We start from the raw sequence: 21,138 nt of genomic DNA on the forward strand, positions 1-21,138 counted from the left end.
CTGGAGGGAGCAAACCCCAATGACTGAACTCAATGACCAAACAAACTCTCTTGAAGAGAGACCCAGGGGTTCCTCTGTATATCGCTGCTGCTGCCTGGCTGGGAAAGGGTTAAGAAGTAGGCATGCATTGGAGGGACAGGCCAAAGGGAAATAGTGGGGGGCCAGGCTCGGGCTAAGGTACCCCTCCCCAACTCTACTTGCCCAGGCCTGGGCTCCCTTCTTGCCTTTGCCCCCCACTATGGCTGCCACCAGGGCTGTGTCAGGGCCTCCTCTCTGTGGTCAGTAGCCGGCCGCCTCTCCCTGTGGCCTGTGGAGACCTCGCCTTCTTTAATCTTCCATTTATCTCGAGGCCTCGCCCCTGTGAGATCGGCTTTGATGTGGGGCCTGCTCCCAGGGGAGAAATCAAGGGTTTCTGAGGGCCAGTCTGGACTCTGCCCACTGCCCCCAGCCCAGGCGGGGCCCAGAGGTCTCCCAGCCATCAGGGCCAGACAGACCCCCAGGGTGACCTCAGCAGCCAGGGCGAGAGCTCTGGGCCTTGACCTTCAGGCAGATGGAGGGGCTGCTGCCCCAAAGTGGAGGAGAGGGCTCCGAAGTAAGAGTTTTGTTAGCACATTGTGTAATTTATTTTTGTACCTGTCTCCCCCACGAGGCTGTGAGCACAATAACGACAGCAGCAGCAGCGTTCTTGCGTGCCAACCTAGCACCAGACACGAGGCTGAGCGTCTTCCATTTATAACACCATTCAGTGCTTATAACTGTGTGCCATGGGTATCATTTCAAAGGGGAGGAAACTGAGGGTTATTGATTCATTCATGTTCATAAAGATTTACTGAGCTCCTACTATGTGCCAGGCACTGCTCTAGGCGCTGAGAAAGTAGCAGTGAACAAAGTGGGCACTTTCCTACCCATCTGTACTGAAGGGGAGACAGGCCATCAACAAATGGTCAAATACACGTAGTATCATGTTCTATAGTGTAAAGATACGGCCTCGAATAAAAGTATCGTCTCGAGTCAGGGCCAACGCTTTGGACTCAGTGGTGTCCTCTTCTGTGAGGAAACAGAGACCTGAGGGGAGGGAAGGAGTTAGTCACGTGACTAAGGAAGAGAAGGGGCAAAGGTCAGAGGTTGGAGGGATCTTGTTTTGCTCCAGGCACAGCCAGGAGGCCCGTAGGATGAGGGGTGGACAGTGAGAGGAAGCGAGCTGGGTAAGAGGGCAGGAGCTGGCCTTGCGGGGTCTGCTGAGGAGTTTGGAGCTTATTCTGTGTGTGATGGGAGCGATTGGAGGGGTTGAGCATGAGACGGACTCAGAACGTAAGTGGCGGAGGCTGACCACCAGCTCCGCTCACATGGCTGGAAATGGAGATTTAAACACAGGTGCGGTCTGACTTGAGGATGGCAGCTATGCTGCTGTCTTCCACAAGGGACAGGGACTGTGTCCCACTGGCCTCTGTGTCCCCTTGCCCAGCAGAGGGCCTGGCACAGACTGAAGGTCCAGCAAAGGCTTGGGGATCGGTTCTGGCACTTCCACTGGCCAGGCAGTGAGGTCGGGCAAGTCATTGAGATCTCTCTGAGTCTCAGTTTATCCATCTGGAAATGGGGGAGAAAACAACATCTGCCTTGCCTGTAGGACCCCACCTGGTGGGGGGCCAGTGAGACCTGATATCCGGAAGGACTTTGTGCGGTGGGAAGTGTCAGGAAACGCTCTGCTGTCTGATTTCATCTCTCCTCACCCCCAGGACAGCTCTTGACATCACTGCTTAGGGGCACAAATGTGTCCTCGTGGCTGTCCTGCCCCATGGGGCAAGGCATGCCCGTGTCACCTGCCTTCGGTACGTGTGAGCCTGTGTGTATGTCTGTTTACCTGTGGTGACAGCACCTAGAGGGTTGCTGCCTTGGCCTGGTGGTCTATGGGAACTTGACCTCCAGACTTTGGGGAGAGGGAGTGGAAGACGTAGAAACAGGGGCTTCTCTCCCCCTCATCCATATTGGGGCCCCTGGAATTCCCATAGCTCCTTCTATAGCCTCTGTCCCAACTCACAGTGGAAGGATTGTCTGTACACCTGTCATTCTATCCCACCTGCCTGTGGGCTCCTGATGGCCAGGACTGCACCTTGTTCTTTGTACCTGAGGAAGCAACACAGTGTCTGGTGTATGATGGGTGCTTCATAAGTGATGGATGGAGGAATGAATGGTCCATAGTCCCTGCCATCAGAAGGGCCTGGAGTTACAGGGCTTCTGGACTCTACTTTAGCAATGTCACTGCTCCTAGGTGGGCCTCAGTTTCCTCTTCTACAAACGGGGTTTTTGTCTTCATTCAGTCCGTCATCTCTTGTGACTGTTACGGTACCATGGTACGTTCTAGGGAAACAGACACTAATTAGAATCAGTGCTGCCCTCAAGAAGCTGAAAGGTGTCACAGGCAGAAACTGCAACGATTGCAATGTAAAGTGATAAATGTCTTTATGGAGAGAACCAGAGTGGCTCAGAGGAGGGAGTGGTCCGCTCTGCATTGAGGGAAGGACAGGAACATTTCACACTATAGAGGGTTCTTAATGTGGCTCTTGAAGGATGAGTAGGTGTTTGTTAGATAAACAAAAAGAGAAAAGGGCATTCTGGGCAAAGGGAATAGCATGCCGAAATCCTGAAGGTATGGCAGAGCCTGGCACCTTTGGGGCACTGCTAACAGTTGGGAATGGCTAAAACTTTTCAAGGCAGTGAAGGCATGGTGAGGGGGTAGGATTGGAGAGGGTAGCCCAGTGCTATTTCCTGCAGGGCCTTGTAGGCCCCCTAAAGGATGCTAAGAGCCGTTCTGAAGGCAAATGGGAGCCACCGGCAGATTTTACAGAGGAAAATGGCATGACCAGGATTGCATTTTCCATAAACCACTCTGCTGTGGTGTGGACAACAGGTTGGAGGCCAGCAAGACTAGGTAGGATCAGCAAGTGGAATTATGAGGCTGCTGCTGTTATCCAGGCGGATGTGATAAGGTCTCGCGCAAAGTCAACAATGGCTAACGGTTCTCCAGTGTTTACAGTGTGCCAGCCATGCGCTGTGATAAACGTTTGCAAATATTATTGCATTTCATCCTCATAGCTACCCTGGGATTACATGTTATTATGATTATCACCTGTGTATTATAGCTGGTGGCACAGAGGCTCAGTCACAAGGCTAATAAGGGGCAGAAGAAGACTTAAATCCATCCACCCTGACTTCAGCCCCCAACATTCTGCTCACTGATGAGGGCAGTGGGTGGAGACAAGGGCTTGGAGTCCAGAGCTGGGTAGCAGGTGGGACCACCAGGACATCGGTCAATGGGATCAGCAGTGAACCCAAACAAACGAGCAGGTTTGAAGAACCCTGCCGCTATAGGTCTGGGATTCTGGGACAGTGTCCAAGCTCAGGAAAATTCCAGTGTGTCTCTGGTGCTCTTACCATGGACCTCCCCATGGCATGCTGACACGAGGCCGGGCGCTCCACCAGGCGTCTCTGTTGCAGCTGGAGTCATCACTGCCTTTACCTCTTTTCCTGCAGGAGTTCTGGGAAAAGGAGCCCCACCTCCCAGTTCAGGCCGTGGGAGGAAATTTTTGCGGCCTCCCCTGTCCTTCCAGGACCCTGCCCCTCACAGAGAGCACTACTAGTGTGTGCACACTGGTGGGTGGGTGAGCCAACACTGGTCGTCTCTGGACCAGGTCCTGGTCTTCACTTGGAGACCCATTTCCTTGGGCCCTGTGGACTCCCATACCAGAGTGGGGCAGAGTCCCCTGAAAGAGTCTGGCTTTTTGTTCAGAGCTGGGAAGATGGCATCTGCTCCCTAGTGGCAGTGTGGGTTCTGTTTGTGCTTCCCCTCCTGGGCCACAGTTTGAGATGCTGGCCTCCTCATTTACCTCTGTGGCCTTTTCCAGGCCTTGCAGCCGGCTGGGTCAGCTGATGTCAGGAGGCTGGTGGACCCTGAGCAGGGCTGCCGATTCACCCCCAGTGGGGAACCCTTTGGCCTCCGTGTAGAGCTTTGCTTTGTCCTTCACAGGTCAGGGTGCTGCTTTTCCTTTTTAATAAATAAAGCTGAACCTGACTCACAACTCAAGGGAGGCTCTGGTGCTCAGTCACCAGCATCACCATGGTAACCACGTCATCCATGAGCACTTGAAAAGGAAGTCATCAATAGCAACCTGCCTCTCCCTTCTTACCTCACAGCAGCCCTGGGCTTCCACAGTCCTGACCCTTGGGGCTGGGTGAATGGCCCAGCTCTAGGCCTGGGCTTCCCCAAAAGCAGGCAGTTGAAAGTAGGGACCTGAGGTTCCCACTCATGCTTACCTATCTGCCTCTTGGACGTCCTTCCAGAAGGACCTGAAAAAGTCTCTTTCATGCTGGGGCACTAGGGGCAGACATGAAGTCCACATTTTAAAGCCATGAATCCATGGCTTTGTCCATGATTTCTGTTGGGAGGACAAAATTGTGTGGTGGGTACAGCTGCAGAGATGATAAAACCTAGAATTAAAATGAATGTGAGGATGTTAATAATAATAATAACCGTTTATTGAGTGCCTCCACCATGAGTCAGGCAGCGTATAAGAAGCTTTATATACCTTGTCTCCCTCGCTGTAATTACTTTTCTAGAGGCAATTTTAATTAATAAATTAATTTAAATTAGTTAAATAATAATATCTAGAATTTGTTGAGTGTCAGACACTGCTAAGCACTAATGTTTATTTTCCCATGGGAAGCGCTATGATTATCCCCATTTTACAGATGGGAAAACTGAAGCTTAGAGAGGTTAAAGAATTTGTCTGAGGTCACTCAGCTACCAAAGGATAGAACTAGGGTTTGGGTTCAGTTGTGTCTGGCAGTCACCCTCATTATTTTATTATCTCCGGAGGCTTAGTCAAGGCACAAACTACATACTGAGTAGAGAGAGGCTCCAGGTTCGCCTGGTATAAGAGATTTTCTCCAAGAGCCTTGATTGACATGTTTCCCCCAAAATGGTTCCTGGTCACCCTCATCAGGGTCAACTGGGGAGACTGAAAGAAATGCAGATTCTAGGCCCACCAACATCTATTGCATCAGATTTTTGGGTGTGGGCCCTAGGATTCTGTGTTTTAGGCAACTCTCCATGTTGAACTCTAACCCTGGAGAATTTAAAGTAGACTAAGTTCCTGGAGAGCAGGGACCTCGTGTTCTCTGAGACATCCCCAGGGTCTGCGCAGGGCACGGCCCTGAGTAGAAGCTCGGAAAGCATTTGTTGGACTTGAATGAAAAATGAAACAGGCCCCATTGAGATCCCCCAAGCCTTGTCAGGGCCAGGTCCTCCCTTGGCTCTGAGAGTCCACTGGTTTCGTCCTGCTCACTCCCTACTCCCACCCATCCCCCATGCCCGCACCCCCACCCTGAGCAGAGCTGCCCACTTGGCTCTGCCCACTCCTGTGACTTCCCTTGCAGTGGGAACAGCGGGATACAGCTGTTGCCAAAAAGCTCCATTTTTTGGGGTAGAAACAAACTCAGGCCCATAAGTCAGCTTTTAAGGCAGGTACTACCCTGACGCCCCAGCCAAATGCCTTGGGTGGGTACCCACAGGGTACAGAGGAAAGCTTGGGAGCTCTTCCTCCAACAAGTTTTAACCGTAGAAGAGGCTTATTTATCAGAGCAAAACACCCAAGTATCAAGTAACAAGGCACTGGATCTATAAGCAATGCTATATGCATATTAGGGACTATTAAGCAGCCATTAAAAATGAAGAATTTTGAAGAATATTTAATGATGTGGTAAAGTGTTCACCAAAAAAATAAGAGAAAAATACAGAATACAAAGCTATATGCACTGGAAAGATGTTTGTGAAATGTGGCAGAGAGGCCAGTGCTCCCCCAGCATCCACTCTCCCCTTCTGCTGTAGTAATAGAACCCCTACTTAGAAAAGATCCTATTTCCCAGGGGCCGTGGGGCTGAGTTCTGGTGGGTGGGGTATAAGCAGAAGTGATGCATGTGAATTCCAGGGAGTGTCCTCTGAGGAGAGGCAACTCCTTCTTTGCTTCTTCCTCCCGGTGCAGCCGTCTTGGGTCCCGAGTGGGGGGGCACCTGTTGAGGATGGGGACCCCCAGTTAGAAGAAGCCTACCTAGGTCCCTAATGGTCACAGAGCTTCTGTACCAGCCTGGGCTCCTTCCCTTTGGATGTCATTTACTAGAGAGAGAAATGAACATGTTTAAGCCACTGTAAATTTGGGTTTTCTGTCATTTGTAGCTGAAACAATTACAATCAATATAAGGTATGTTGTTAAGTAAACAAAATATGCAGGTTCAAAATAATATGAATTGTATGATTCCAATTTTATTTTCAAATGTGTGTTTACATATATTTACATATGTACGTAGAAAAGTGGACAGGAAGGTTAAAAACTAAAATGTTAGCAGAGGTTACTTCAGGATGGTGAAGCTACAAGTATTTCACATGTACTTTTGTTTGCTTATCTGTATTTTGTACCGATCTACAACAGAAGTAGTACTTTTAGGATAAGGAAAAATAATAAAAGGTATAAATGACCCAATGTATGATCCATATGGGTCCAAATCCTAAAAAATATACCTTATTCATGATTACATGGAAAAAAGACTGAAAAGAAGACTGAAATTAGAATTTACTAATATTAAGTAAATATTAATATTCAAGGGCATGGGAAACTGTTCAAAATATATTGTTGAGGGAAAAACGTTATTAAACAGTATAATTCTAGAGTTTTTTTTTTTGTAAAAAGAATAAAGTGAACCTAAATGAATACAATGTTATGTGTCAATTATATCTCAGTTAAAAAAAAAAGATACAAATACATGCTAGAAAAAAGACCAGGAGACGATAAGCCAATATATAATGGTCTGATTCCAAAGTAGAGATTTTGGTGATTCTTATTTTTCTCTTTATACTGTTTGGCATTTTTGAATTTTTTCCAATAAACCTGTATGAGTCTTATTTATTTAGAGAAATTTAAACAATCCAGAAAAGAATGTTACAAAGAGCAATAACACACGCACATCCTCACTGACCAGAGTTAAAATGATTAATATTTTGTTACACTTCATTCCTGTCTTTATTTTTAAGAAACAAAAAGGAACAGTAAAGTCTTCTTTATGTATGTCTGTCATGATCATTAAAAACACTTAAATTAGAGAGAACTTGCTCTGTCTGGGACGGCCAGGGTGGGGCTGAGGGAGGGCAGGAGGGAAGCACTCAGGCCTGTTAACTTCCTTCCACCTTCAACCAAGGGTTTGGCTCCAAATGCCTATTTCCAGGACAGAGGTGGCCTGGGTACAAGGGTGCCAGATTGGCCTGGCGCTTCCCCTGGAACATACAGTGGCAGGCAGGGCCGAAGGAGGAGGGTCCCAGCCGAGCACTTCCCTCCTGAGGTCAGTTGGTGCCCAGCTAGTGTTTACAAAGAGGGTGCGGCCCCAGTCGCCCAGCTCTGAGGCCTTTGCTCTCAGGGGGAGCTGGCCCACAGCAGGCCACAAGCAAAGGGTGGCAAAACCGCTGTCTCCTGAGAAGCTCAGAGGCTGGGAGGATGCTGGGAAATGAGGGCCTGCAGCTAGGTGCTTATGTGGTCAGTGGAGGTAAGGAGGTCCAGGAGGAGGAGGAATAAAGGGAGGAGGCAGGGGCACTCCCATTTACTAGACCTTCTGTGGGTATAGTTATTACCTCCATGTTATAGAAGAGGAAACTGAGGCTCAGAAGTGTTGGGTCACTTGCCCCAGCTCTCACAGCTCCTATCAGTCTGGACTGAGACTCAGATGACCCCAAGGCTCATGCTCCTGCAGCCACACCAGGCTACGGCATGGGGCTGTTAGGAGGGAGCCATTCTGCATGACTCAGAGCCTGGAGCAAGGCTTGGGGTCACTGGGAGGCTGATTTCCAGGAGGTGGTGGGATCTGGAGATGAGGTTTCTGAGGCAGCCTGTCCTTACTCAGTGTGAGTCCACAAGGGCATCAGCCACCGTCTGGCTCGGAGGCTCAGAGAGGCTGGTCGAGTCTGAACGGATTTTGGAGAAGGAGTTTCCCAGTGTCCTTTCTTCTTGACTTTACGGAGAGTAAAAGCCTCCAGGCCCATAGCCAGCTCTGCAGGAAAACATCAGAGCATCTCCCCAGAACTGGGAGGGGGATGAGAGTGGAGCCACCCAGCCCTTCCCACTCACCTGCCAAACGAACTGGGCCAAGGTGGGGGTCAGGCCGGTGTGTCCACATGCGTCTGTGTGTGGGGTCACCCCCCGCCAGGCAGCAGTAGCCACCTCCTGGTGGACCACCATTTTCAAGCCTGCAACATCTGGCAAACATCACGAAGGTGCAACAGGCCTGGAGGCCCAGGCTGAGTCGTGGATGAGCTCTGTGAGCGATCCATTTCCCAGTGGGCCGCCTACTTCCTTGACTCAAATGCCAGGACCAGTGCCCTCTTGATGCCAGAGCCATGGGCCGAGAGAGACACATTAACTCCTCCTTGGGAGGCTGAAGTCTTCTATCAGGTGGAGTTGGTCGACATGTTGGCTCTGCTGAATTCTGGCTATGGGATCTTGGCAGTTCCTTAACCTCTCTGAGGCTCCATGCCTTTATCAAATGGGGATGTTTCTGTTGATGATGATGATGACAACAGACACATACCTCCCCTTCTAGTGGCTGGAGGATTAAACCCGAGAGGACACAGGAAGTGTCTATGTGTTTCACACAGAGCCTGGCATATAGCAAACACCTAGTGGAGGCACCTGATGCTTGCATCGTCCTCCGCCTCTCCCACCCCCCAGCCCTTTGTTGGCATCCGGCCTTTACCTGGAAGCGGCAGGGGAGGGACAAAACCTCCATCCCCTTCTCAGGCATTGAATATTCCCCTGCTAGGACCGTGGCAGCTGGAGTGTCCGAGGACCAGCTGGAGGAAGAATTGTGACTGAGTCTGAGGTGTCAGGGAAATGGGTGCCTGTCCTCCAAGGGGGGAGACCAGCAGGTGGCCCCTGGATGCAGAACCCCAGATGCTGCTGCTTTCCGGCTTGACTGCTCCAAACAGGGCCCCACCTTATCTCTTCTGCCCCTGCTCTCTGAAGACCCTCACAGACAGGTCACCAATTCCTCTATTGCTGCCCAGGTTATTATTATTATTAACAACAGTTATGACTGCTACTCCCAGTCACTGACCACTGGCTCTGTGCCAGGCATGGCACTAGGCGTTATTTCGTTGTCATGACAACCCAAGAGGGGGTACTCTATTTCCCGCAAAATATGGAGGAGGGCACTGAGGTCCAGAGGGATTAGGTGACTTGGCCACACGGGGAGGAAGTGGCCCAGCTGAGATCGTATTGAGGCTGGGAGAACATGAGGGGCAGAATGGATCTCGCTGGGCAGAAAGACATCCTGTAGACTCAGACCTGCCAGTTGCCAGGGCTCTTGGTCTGGGGTCCGTGAGGTCCTGCTGGAGGCCGCTCCATTCTGTTCATGGTCACCTTAACTGGCACCCAAGGGGCACCCTAGAGGCCTGGCTGTAGGATGGAGCTTCTGCCCACCCTCATGCTTGGGAGTTTCCTGTCTGCTATGGTCTGAATGTTTGTGTCTCCTCCAAGTTCATATGTCGAAATCCTATGCCCGCTGTGATGGTTTTAGGAGTGGGGCTTTTGGGAGTTGCTCATGAGGATGGAGCCTCATGAATGGGATTAGCGTTCTTAGAAGAGACCCCACAGAGCTCCCTGGCCCCTTCTGGAAGAGGGCTCTCACCTAAATCCGACCATGCTGGACCCTGATCTGGGATGTCCGGCTTCCAGAACGGAAAGAAATAAACTCCCGTTTTTTATTAGCCACCCAGTTTACGGTATTTTGTGATAGCGGCTCGAACAGACTAAGACATCACCGCTCTGCCCAGGGAGATCCTGACCACCCTGGTTGGGTCCAGTAGACCCTAACTGACGGAGCTGGCCACACTCTTTGTACTTGACTCTGACTGCCTGCTGGTCTTTGCCAGTCTTCTCCTTCACTCCAGTGACTGTGTTTCTCTCTGGTCTTAACTTCTTCCCCATTGGCACTGACCTCACAGGTCTGGGGTCTCACCATGCCTTTCCCCCAGGCCCGCCTAAGTTATAAAACCAGAGAAGATGCCGTCAAATTACAAAGGTCTCCCAGCAAGCATCTGGTTAAGAACCTGAGGTCAAATCCCGCTCTGTCACTCCAAGCAAGCCATTTCACCTCTCTAAGCCTTAATTCACTTATCTATAAAATGGCGCTAGCAATGATGCATCCTACAGAGCCCTTGTGAAGAGAAAATGAGCTAATATATGTGCTCAGCACATGGTGAGTGTCCTATAGATGGTAACTTCAAAAGGCGTGGGAAGAAAGGATTGGAGTTGCTGCTGAAGCACCTCTGGACCTTCAAGGTCCTGGCTGACCAGGGTCCATTCACTGGTCATTTTCCCGGAGGTCTAATTTTCCCACATTCCAGTTGGCTGAGTAATGAGGCTGCCCTTTCCCCGGTCTGTACGAGTGGAGTTCTCACGGCTGAAAGAAGAAAGTGTGTTGCCTGGAACTGGCACGTGCCCTGTTTTGGGCACCACTGATGGCAGTCTGGATGGCTGAGCGATGGGCACAAGGAACTCGAGTGTCCTTGCTGCAGGATCTACTGTACGTATGTCTGAGCACTGTGAGGCCCCTACCTGCCTGCTTCTCAGCAGAGTCAGCCTCTGATTTCTTCTGGAAGGACAAGGCTGTGACAGTCCAGGCCCTCCTCTGGGCTTTCTCTTCTGTGCTGTGGGGCAAGAGGTCTAGTAGCCACTCAAAAACTTCCTTGTGTTCAGCGTAGTGTTACAGAATCTTGGGACTCCAGAGCTCGAGAAGGCATCAAACAGAACCCTAGACCGTAAGGGGGTGGGGGCAGGAGCCCAGAGGGCCCTCTTGGTAGACTGTCCATTGTTAGTGCTAGAAAGGTCCTCAGTGTGGACACAGAATGACACAGAGAGCCTCGGGCAGAGCCATGGGACATCAGAGCTGGCGGGGACTTGGGGTGTTTCTGCTGGAAGGTAGGCTAGAGTGTGTTTAATTCAACTTTCTGATTTTATAGCTGGGTCTGTGAAGAATTTTCTAGAGATGAGGTCCATGCTACTGCTTTAGGTGTTTAGGCTGCGGCAGAGAGAAAGACAAATGTTTATAGTTTATCTGTGATGTTGTCATTTCAGGTTAAGAGAAGAAAAATAGTGACTGGGCATTTATTCCACCAATATTTATAGACCTCTTCTGTGCTAGGCCCAAGAGGAGTGAAACAACGTAAGGTTAGAAGTGGCAGAAAAGTAATGTGAGCTGGTTTCAACAAAAGGACATTTATTGGCTCACAAAACTGGAAGCCCAGAGGTAGAGTGGGTGTCATGGACTGAATTGTGACCTCCTCCCAAACTCATATGTCGAAGCCTTAACCTCAATGGGACTATATCTGGGGACACGGAAAATTAAGGTTAAAAGAGGTCATAGGATGGAACCCTAATCCGATGGGTCTGGTGTCTTTATAAGAAGAGGAAGAGACAACAGACTGTTCTCTCTCTCTGCAAGCACACAGGAAGGAGGCCATGTGAGGACACAATGACAAGGTGGCTGTCTGCAAGCCACGAACAGAGGCCTCACCAGAAACCAACCCTGGACTTTTAGCCCTCTAGAATGATGAGAAAGTAAATTTCTATTGTTTAAGCCCACCAGTCTGTAGTGTTTTGTTATGACGACCCAAGCAGACAAGACAGTGGACCTCAGAGTTGTTTAGTCCAGAAACTCTGGCTCCATTTCCCTGCGGTTCTCTCAGCTCTGCCCTCCTTGTTTGTAGCCCATGTATTAGGCTGGTAGCAAGAGCACTGTGATAGTTCCAGGCCCAGCAATGTGCAGAGGAAGAGAAAGAGAGAAGGTTGCTCCACGATGTTCCCTCATAAAAACAAGAGAGATCTTTCCCTGAAACCCCTATTAAACCTTTCCTTGTATCTCACTGGCCCTTAGGTCACAGGCCTAAAAGACTCCAAACAGAAGTGTAAGCAAAACAGAAGTTTATGTCTCTTTCATATCATAGAAGAGTTAGGAAAAAAAAGCCATTCAAGACTGATAGGTGGGCTCCACCATCCTCCAAATGTGGCTTCCCTCTCTAGGTCCAGGGAGACTGTTCCAATTTCTATTACCTCTCAGAAAGGGGGGGAAGGGCAGGGGAAGGACAAGGGAGCACACGCACATTCTTTGCGAAGGCATAGCTTAGAAGTGGTACAATCGTGTCTGCTCACAGTCCTTTGGTGAGAACTTAGACTTGTGGCTACATCAAGCTGCAAGGGAGGCTGGGAAATGCAGTCCTTACCAGGCAGCTATCCGCTTGGCCCCAAACTGGGAGTAATGTTACTAAAGAAGGGGAGAGCGGATATTAGGGAACCAGAGAAGTCTCTACCACACACTGATTAGTTCAGGCCCAGGTTCCCGAACCAATTCTTGAGAAGGGTGGTGGGCCCACCCCTGGAGCTGGGCAAGGGGTCAGCTTCCCTTGAGGCATATGGGCTTGCTTCAGCCTCTGTACTCTGGGTCTGTTTGTTACGGCAACTTAGCTTGTCTGCTAAATAATACACTGTGCCTTGTATACTCCTTAGGAAGCTGGAAGTGGGGTGAATGGGTCTTGGGTAATCAACCAGCAGGGTCCACTGCATTGCCTGCCTTTGAGGCCCTCTGACTCTAGGAGAGGGACAGATTTAAATACGTCACTATGGGTCAACATAACAAATGGTAAACTAGCAGCAATATATAAATCCCAGTGAAAACAGAGGGAAGAATTAAGAGAAGGCTTCTAAGAAGTGATAAAGGATATCATGAGTTCATTTTGTCTGGGTCTTAAAGGATATGTGGGAATTCCCCCAAATGATTTTGGTTGGGAAAGAGCCTTTCAGATAAAGAGAACAGCAAAATCACAGAGGCGTGAAGGCCTACAGGGTGTGGCTAGTGGTCTGGTGTGGCTAGGGAGTGGGAGGGCGGGAGTGATCTTGGAAGCAGTTAACAAAGGGCACCTGAGAGCCGGGGGTGGGGGTGGGGGTGGGGGAGGCAGAAGCCCGTCTGACAAGCCTCTGGAAGCCATGCAGGGTTTCTAAGCCAGCAGAGACATGGGCAGATCTGTGTCTTTCTCTGAGGTAGAGACTGGAGGATGACTCGTTAGGAAGCTATTTCACAAATTCGGCTGAGTAATGAAGAGAGCCTGCATCAGGGCTGTGGTGGTGGGAAAGGAGACAAGGAGATAGTCTGCAGAGAGATTTTGGTGGCAGAACCGACAGAACTTGGTAACTGGGTGACTGAGGGGGGTTGAGCAACACCAAGGAAGAGGGGGGAGTTAAATATGATCCTAAGTTTATTTGCTTGTGCTAGAAATCTGGAGAAGGAGTACAAGGAAAGCAAGTTTTGGGGGTGAGAGGAGAAAACAACTACCCACTGTCCTCAGCCTGGTCTATGACAGACTTCTCTGGGTCCCTTGAATGTATGACGTTCTCTCTTAACTCAGCGCTTCTGAACACTCTGTGCCTACTCCATGGAACACTGCCTCACCCTCAAATCTCCAGCTGGCTAATTCCTCATTTCCTCTAAGAGCCTTTCTTGACAACCTCCTCTAATTTAGGTGAGAAGCCCTCTTCGATTTTCCTGTAGTGCCCCAGGGCTTTTCTTCACAAGCCTCTAACTCAGGCTTGTTTAATCACTCAGTCACTTCCATGAGGGACCACATCTGTCTTGCTTGCCGCTTCATCCTCAACACCTTGTCCAGTGCCTGGGCACTTGTGCTGGGTTTGAGGTATTCAACAGTTGTCAATGGAACTAGGAATTGGCCAATAGTTTCTATCAGGGCTCATTCAGATGTAATGCAAAGCAATGAGGCCACCGTGGGGACAGGTGACATGACCCTTTAATAGGCCTGGATCACTCTAGACCAGTGGTTTTCAACCAGGGGTGATTCTCTCAGACAAAGATATTTGGCGTGTCTGGAGGCATTTCGGGTAGTCCTGACTTGTGTAAGTGTGTGTGTGTGTGCTACTGCGTCCAGTGGGTAGAGGCCAGGGATGTTGCTAAACATCCTACACAACGCACAAGATAGCTCCCCACAACAAAAGGAGTATCCAAGCTGACATGCCAGTAGTGCCCAAGTTGAGAAACCCTGCTCTAGAGATGGGTGAGCCAACTGGATGGCCAAGCGCCCATTTGGAGTACTGGCTTCTATGGCCCAACTGAGGAAGAGCAAGAGAAGCTTAGTAGCTGTCACAAGAAATGTGGACTTGTGATGTGCAGCCAGGAACCACCTTGGATTGGTCTCAGTCAAAGGCCCAACACCTTGGGCAGTTTCTCCTTAACTCAACTCCCGGCTGTAAGCCCAGGAGGCCCAGCCTGGCACTCGCCTCTCTCTGACTCACCCCACTGGGTTTCTCTTGCTCTTTGGTGGAAGTGGCCACCGCACACTCTTCCCACCCCATCTGCCTCGCTGATTATTTTCAGCTTGGCTTGCAGAGGCCCAACGCTGCAATTACACCCCAACCTCAATGGCTCCTTCTGAAAATAACATTTGGGTCGAAGAAAACCTCAGTCTGGTGGGCTGGATTTTATACTAAACAGTTAAAGAGTGGGTGTGGGCTTGGGGGTGGGGATGGGGACAAGGGAGTGGCAGGATGGTACAATTAAGAGAAGAGTCTGGAAGAAGGGGAAGGAAAAGGAAGGGAAGAGAGGGAAGGAGTGGTGGCAAGGGCTGCTGCAGAAAAAAAAATATATTTACGGGTCAGGGGTCAGCCATCTTTTAGAAGTCTTATGCCAAGTCTTCATTTAAACCCCTAATTGAGGGTTTTGTTTGCTGAAATAACTCACCCCTACCCCCAATCATTGAGGCCTGGGAAATTCATGTCTGCCTGGGGCCAGATGGATTAGTCTATGGGCATACCAATCTTTGTCCTAGCTAGTGACCAGATTTTCCGACCCCCAAACAGGAGCCACATGGTTTGACACAGGATTTTTGTTCTCTTTCCAGGCGAGCAAGGCAGTCTGGGAAATGTAGTTTCAACGCCGATAGGTGGAATTTCTAAGCAGTTCCATGGTCAGTGGAGGAGAGAAGACAGGACCTTCAAAGTAGGGATTCCCAGGGAAATCAGAGATTTATGGGTTACTTTAATTCAGAGAAGAGAAGAAAACACTAGAACAGAGAAACTCTGTCCCACCCAGGGGGCGGGGGAATAAGGAGAGAAAGACCTGGAAGTGCATTTTGGATTCCAAAGGAAGCGGACAGAGAGAAGGCTGTGTGAGGTGAGATTTGGGAATATAGGCAAAAGAGTCCCCACACGTTAGTTAAAAGCTCAGTTCTGCAGTCAGTCAGACTTGGGTTCAAATCTGGAGTATGCTAACCACCTGGGGGATCTCGGCAGTAACTTAGCCTCTTTTTAGGCCAGCAGTATAGGTCTAGAGCAGGCTAGTAGAGTTTGCATCCTGGCTCTGTGACCTTAAGCAAGTTCCCTAACCTCTCTGTGGCTCACTTTTCTCCTCTGTAAAATGTAAACAACACCCACCTTCTAAGGTGTCCTAAGGCCTTAGAATCTTAGAACAGTGCCTGGGACATTGGCAACCACTCAGCATATGTTAGCTATTGTTATTACCTCTGGAGTTTTTCTTCAAATGTAGTAGACAAGACACATTTTAGCTAACACATACTTTTTTAATTTGACTAGTTATGAGTTTATTTTCAAGTGTATTAAAATATATGACTAGCACATCAGAGCTGTGGTTTCACTAATGTTGTTGCTTCAGGCAAGGCTATGTAGAAAAAGGGAATCGATTTAAAGTTAATTTTAAAAATAAGGAAAGTTAATAAAATAAAAGTCAACTTAAAATATATAATATAGGAGGAATGTGAGTATGGAAGAAAATCATGCAGGCAATACCTAAATGGCTCAAAAATTTGGGAAAAAATCCGTGATGCCATGTTCCTTTTTGCTTATAAAACCTTCTAAGGCACATGGGTGGGGAAATGAAGGAGGAAAGATACTGATCTAGATGCTATCAAAACTTTGCCTCTTTTCTCCTCTGTAACCACTCTTCTTCCCTCTTTGAGAATTCAGTAGAAGGGCCCAGGCAAGCGAGACCTGACGCCCTAGTGAGCTTTGGAACCCCGAAAGCATTGCGGACTTGGGGGGCTCGGGGAAGAGACGCCGAGCTCTGGAAACCGAAAGCCAACTCCCCAACTTCGCTCTCCTGTCGCGTTTAGGGCGATTCGGGCCTCTCTGATTTTTTTGGATCACTGGGTCAATCAGTCAGCCAATGCCTCGGGAGAAGTTTAATTAAGCTCAGATCGCCAGCGCGAGCTGCCAAAGGTCTCCCTGCCCGCCCCGCCCCCAGCACATCTGGTGAAAAGCTTCTCCCCCTCCCGGCAGGACGGGCCGCAGCCCGCGCAGGCGCATCGGCAGGACGCCCAGCGCCCCGCGGCCGGCTAGGCTCCCAGAACAGCGTTGCAAACTGTTGCATCAGACAGCAAGCAGCCGGCCGGGCCGCCAGGGTTTCTAGGAAGATAGGAAAGGTTTGAGATCTTCTGTGGTCGCTTGGGAGCGTTGGCGGCCACTCAAGGTGTTTACACGCTGGTAACACGATCCACTGAAATCTCACGCTTGCGCCAGTCGCGGGGGGGGGCGGGTAGGGACTTAGCCACAGGTGAAATTCGCTGTACTCCGCTGCTGCATCTGCTCCCACCCCAAGGCCCCAGGCTGGACCAACCAAACTGGGATTCGCTGTGCTTTACTAAGAGCCAGGGCCCTGAAGGAGTGAGCAGGGTTTGATTCCTCTTCCCAAAAACAAGAATGCCCCCGAGGAATTTCTCACTCCGTGAAAGTGCAAAACTAATTTCCCCGGATAAGCGCTGTTGCCGATTCCCAAAAGGACTTGGAAAGATCCCAGTAGGAATGTTTAGTGGTTTCCAAATCTCTTCATCCAGCAGCTGAACACGCAGACACTGACCATCAAAAACTTCTTGGTGGGTGGACACATGTCCTCCTTCACAGATAGGCCTTCTTTTGGTACATCTCAGTCCCCATGTTATGAAGACTTTGGACATTAGCCAGAGGATGCATAGTCATGAACTCCGTGCAGACACAGCACACATATACAGGTTCTCTAGACCCAAACAGCTCTGCAACTCAGGTAATGGAAAAGTCTTCCTTACTCTCCCTCAGTCTTCTGGTCTCTGAGCCACTCCTTCCTCAAGGGGAGAGAAAATAATACTGTATCTAGAAGGGGTGGGCCAGTCTTGGGGGTGGGATGTTCAAGAAGAATGAGTACTGATTTAGAATCTACTTTCTAAAGGGATTTCCAAGGATGTAATCTGAATCCTACAGTTCAGTCCTCTCTCTCATTTTTTTTTGGGGGGGGGAGTGGGGTAATGGTTTAAAACCAAGATCATTCAGTATGGTGGAAATCTATTCCATTTGAATAATCCTGAAAGCTAAAACAGGCCTAGTGTTCTTCCTTGCCCTCATTATTATGAATCACTCAGTCCCAAGATTCAATAGAAAAATGACCGAAAAGACTCATAAGCATTATCCCACACATCCTTTTGCCAGATAGTCACTGTTGTTTGTTTAAGCCAACATTTTCCTTTGGACAGTGGGGTATTATGGCACTATGGGATTTTTCACCAGAGTAGATGCTTCATAAATATGGCCTGAGCTATTTTGGTCAATAGTGATCTTATAAACGGAAGGAGTGACTACTAGAAAAGGAAGGAGCATGGGCTAGTGCTGGAGCTGGAGCATTTCTGAGCCCTGCTTCTGAAGTTATATCAGGACCCAAACCTTCAACCAAATAGGTGTCACCACAGTGGCGTCTGTGGTCACAGAGTGTGATCTCAGGGAGCTGCCAGAAGCTGACAGAATGTCAGATATGTCTAAGCAACAGTCCTCACCTGGAGAAGCAAGTCATTTACTATTATGGGGCCTCTCCAGGCATAGAAGTTGGAGCCAGGAGGTCGGAAGCTAGGTGGGAATGGGAGAAAGTAACCTTCTGAGCTCATGTTAGGTTCTCTGCTGTACTGCTAGGATCTACACATCGTGGGCCCTCAATACATGTTTGTAGAATGAATGCACTGAAAGAATGAGGGAAGCAGCAGAGAGAGGAAAGGTCAAAGAGGTCTAAGAATTTTGCAAGAAGCAGCCTGGGATGTTCAGGACTCTCTGGTGTTGGGTAAGAGGGGAATCCTTGTAGTTCAAAGACGTAGGGTGAGAGAGTCACAACTGTTAAGTGACAAGTCTCAAGAAGTTCCTTCTGCTTTGGTTTCCCAGTTTGGAAAACCTCCAGTTAGTGATTCCAGAGCTGGCCAGTCAATCTCTTCAACCAAGCCTAGTGACATCATCAATCATTGCTTCACCTCGACAGAATTCCCGGAGCAAACTTCTGGAAAAGTAAGGGGTCTGAGGGAGGGTGTGTGACTGAGATCCAGAGGACAGGAAAATCCCCCAGAAGCCATCCTTTAAAGCCATAAGCAAAGTGGTGGCCCAGAGGACTAGATGATGGAGACAGGCACTAAAAATGTGATTCGTTTTCCACATTCTGGGGGCACTCATAAATTCTCAACACTATACCCAGCCTAAACCCAGACAAACCTTCTGTTCTAAAGGCTTATGATCTAAATTCCTTGTGGAAAGTCGGTCTTTGAAATGTTTAAGGCACCTCATTTAATCCTCATTTTCACTTCAAGTCAGGTACCTCCTCCCTGAGAAACCCACCACATTTGAAGTTTGTAGCTGGCCTTCCTTCTGTTTTTGCTATTTATGTGCCAATTTAAAGGGTGGAGAGAGCCACATTAGTTTAAAAATAAAACACAAATAGCAAAATGAGTCTTGGTTAAAGTAAAAACCACAGAAGGGATTTTTTTTTTCCCTCTCATACTTTTCAGATTTTCCTAGAACCACCTTTATTTCCTCAGAGCCCAGACATAGAAAGTGAGTGGGCCTCTCCAGATGCTCTTCCAAGGGAAAGCGAACGCCTCATTCCTATTCTCCTCTGATTGCACCTTGAGGATTTGTTTTCCTATTTTAGACAATTGAGTCTCAGACTGGGTCTCAGAAAGCTATTGAAGCCTTTGCTACACATGTATTTTTGAGCCGTCTTAGAATAGATTTTGGTTTGTTTTTGCATGGTTTGTATCTTACCTCTTTTGTTCAGCTGTATCACCTTGTACATTCTGCGTGATGGGTGATGGGAACATCACTTTAAAGTCAGATACTCCTGGTAGATTCCCAGCATCGCTACTTACCAGTCTTGTGACCTCACCTGTCAAATGAGAATAACGATGCACACCTCTCAGGGCTGTAATGAGGATTAAGGAGTCAAGACACAGAGAAGACTCAGCACAAAACAAGCGCTTAATACACTGTAGCTATTATTAAAAAGAGATCCTTTTATCTCTTCGCTCCTTCCTTAACCAATCCTCTCCTGTTTTGGAGAAGGAAAGAAAGTTAGTCATCTGTTTCCATGGATGATTTTTATCAAATTTTGCATCACCAAAGGGTCTATCAGAAGGGGAGACAAGGCTGAGTTGACTTGTAAACACCTGGGCCTTTTAATGGGATGGGATCAGTGTTCTTGCCTCTCAAGAGGTGACCAAACCAGCAGTGCAGGGACAGGGGAAACATTGAAGGCCGATGGTTGGGTGGTAGGAGCACAGAAGATGGGGAAGAGTGGTCAGGAAAAGCAGGCCCAGGGCTAAGGCGAGGGGCCATATGGGGTGCCAGCTACCTGCTTTGGGGTTCTGAGTCTAGCTCCTGCAGGCCGAGGCCCGCCCACCCCGGGGTCTGGTAACCGTGGGACCCGAGGCGCATGCGGCAGCGCCCTCTGCCGGCTGCGCGGGGCAAGCCGCCCGCCCGGCAGTTCTGCAGGTGGGACTCGGGATCCCTCTCGCTGCCTCCGCCCCCGCTCCATCCCTTCAGAGGACCTCGTGGCCCGGTCCCCGACCGGATTTCGGGAGAAGCGTCCCTATCTGACGCCTGTGGGCTGAGCAGAGACGATGCTCGGAAACATCCAATTCATCCGGGATCGGAGGCCGCGGGAACCCACCCAAAACCCGCAGAGGCTGCGCCTCTGGGACCCGGGGCCAAAGCCTGCTGGGCTGTCGGATCGCCTTTGGCCAAGACCACGGGTTCTGCGGACAGAGAGGAGCCCTGGGTTCGCTTTCTGCCTCATCCATTTTCCAGCTAGGTGACCTTGGGCAAGGTACTTAAATTTCCATGAGCCTTAATTTCCTCATCTTTAAGATGGAGAAAATGATCCCGACTTTAGTGGGCTGACATGACGATTACGTGGGATCAGACAGCCTGGGTTGGAATTCTGGCACTGACTTCAGCTAGCTGTGTGCCTGGGGCAAGTTACTTAACCTCTCTGTGCCCCGGTTCCCTTCAAAATAGGGATAATAAAGGTACTTACCTCCGAGGGTTGTTGCCTGCAAAGCGCTGAACACAGTGCCTGGCACACAGTAAGCGCTCAATAAATGGTGGCTATTGTGGTTGTCGTTATTATTGTTCTTAAGACCGCTGAGCACACGAGCAGAACTCTAGCTGGCGGCTATTATTAGTCTTTCCTGGGTCCGGCTATTTCTTTCCGGGCATTGTTAAAATCTTTTATCAGGCGCTCGCGTCCTAATCAGTAGCCGAAGGACAGCCGGCCTTCCCGAGTTTGGAAAATCGAGGTTCCCCTGGAGGAGGGCCAAGAACGCGGCCGCGGGCTGCAAGGACCGGGACCTCCCGGGAGGGTGCCTGCGCCACGCCGCCTCCGCCCGTGCCTCCATTAGCGCGCGTCAGAGCCGCAGTGACGTCGCCAGGTCCGCGGGCGGGGGGGGAGGCGCGGCCTGGACACGCGGGAGCCTGGGGTGACTGGGATGGCCGTGGTGGCCCGGCCGCGCGAGTGCCCTGCTGCCCCCGGCGGCTGCGGCCGAGGCAGCCCGAGGAGCTGCGGGAAGGCCCTGGCCGGGGTTGGCTCTCCCGCGCCTGCGGGCGCTGGGCGCGCCGGGGCTCCGCCTGCAGCCCCCGCGCCCCGAGCCCGCCCAGCCCCGCGCGGGGCTGACCTCCTGGCAGCCGCTTAGTGTCTGCGTGGTCTTTCCCCTCCTGTCCTCTCTTCCCCACACCCGCCCCAATCTTA

General features: G+C 50.0%; 1 long non-coding RNA gene across 2 annotated transcripts; it reads right to left on the reverse strand.

The window, feature by feature from the left end:
* Positions 1–5,795: 5,795 nt before the first annotated feature.
* LOC132525178 (uncharacterized) lies at positions 5,796–20,763 on the reverse strand. 2 transcript variants are annotated; one of them, XR_009542191.1, is made up of 3 exons: positions 20,428–20,763; positions 19,158–19,278; positions 5,796–6,066 (listed from the first exon to the last, which is right to left on the reverse strand). It is a non-coding gene; the product is annotated as an uncharacterized LOC132525178 (long non-coding RNA). The 2 variants fall into 2 exon arrangements; XR_009542190.1 differs by lacking the exon at positions 5,796–6,066 and adding an exon at positions 15,793–17,205.
* Positions 20,764–21,138: the final 375 nt, after the last annotated feature.

This window comes from Lagenorhynchus albirostris, chromosome 9, assembly GCF_949774975.1.
Source record: "Lagenorhynchus albirostris chromosome 9, mLagAlb1.1, whole genome shotgun sequence".
In the NCBI taxonomy this organism is placed as follows: Eukaryota; Metazoa; Chordata; class Mammalia; order Artiodactyla; family Delphinidae; genus Lagenorhynchus; species Lagenorhynchus albirostris.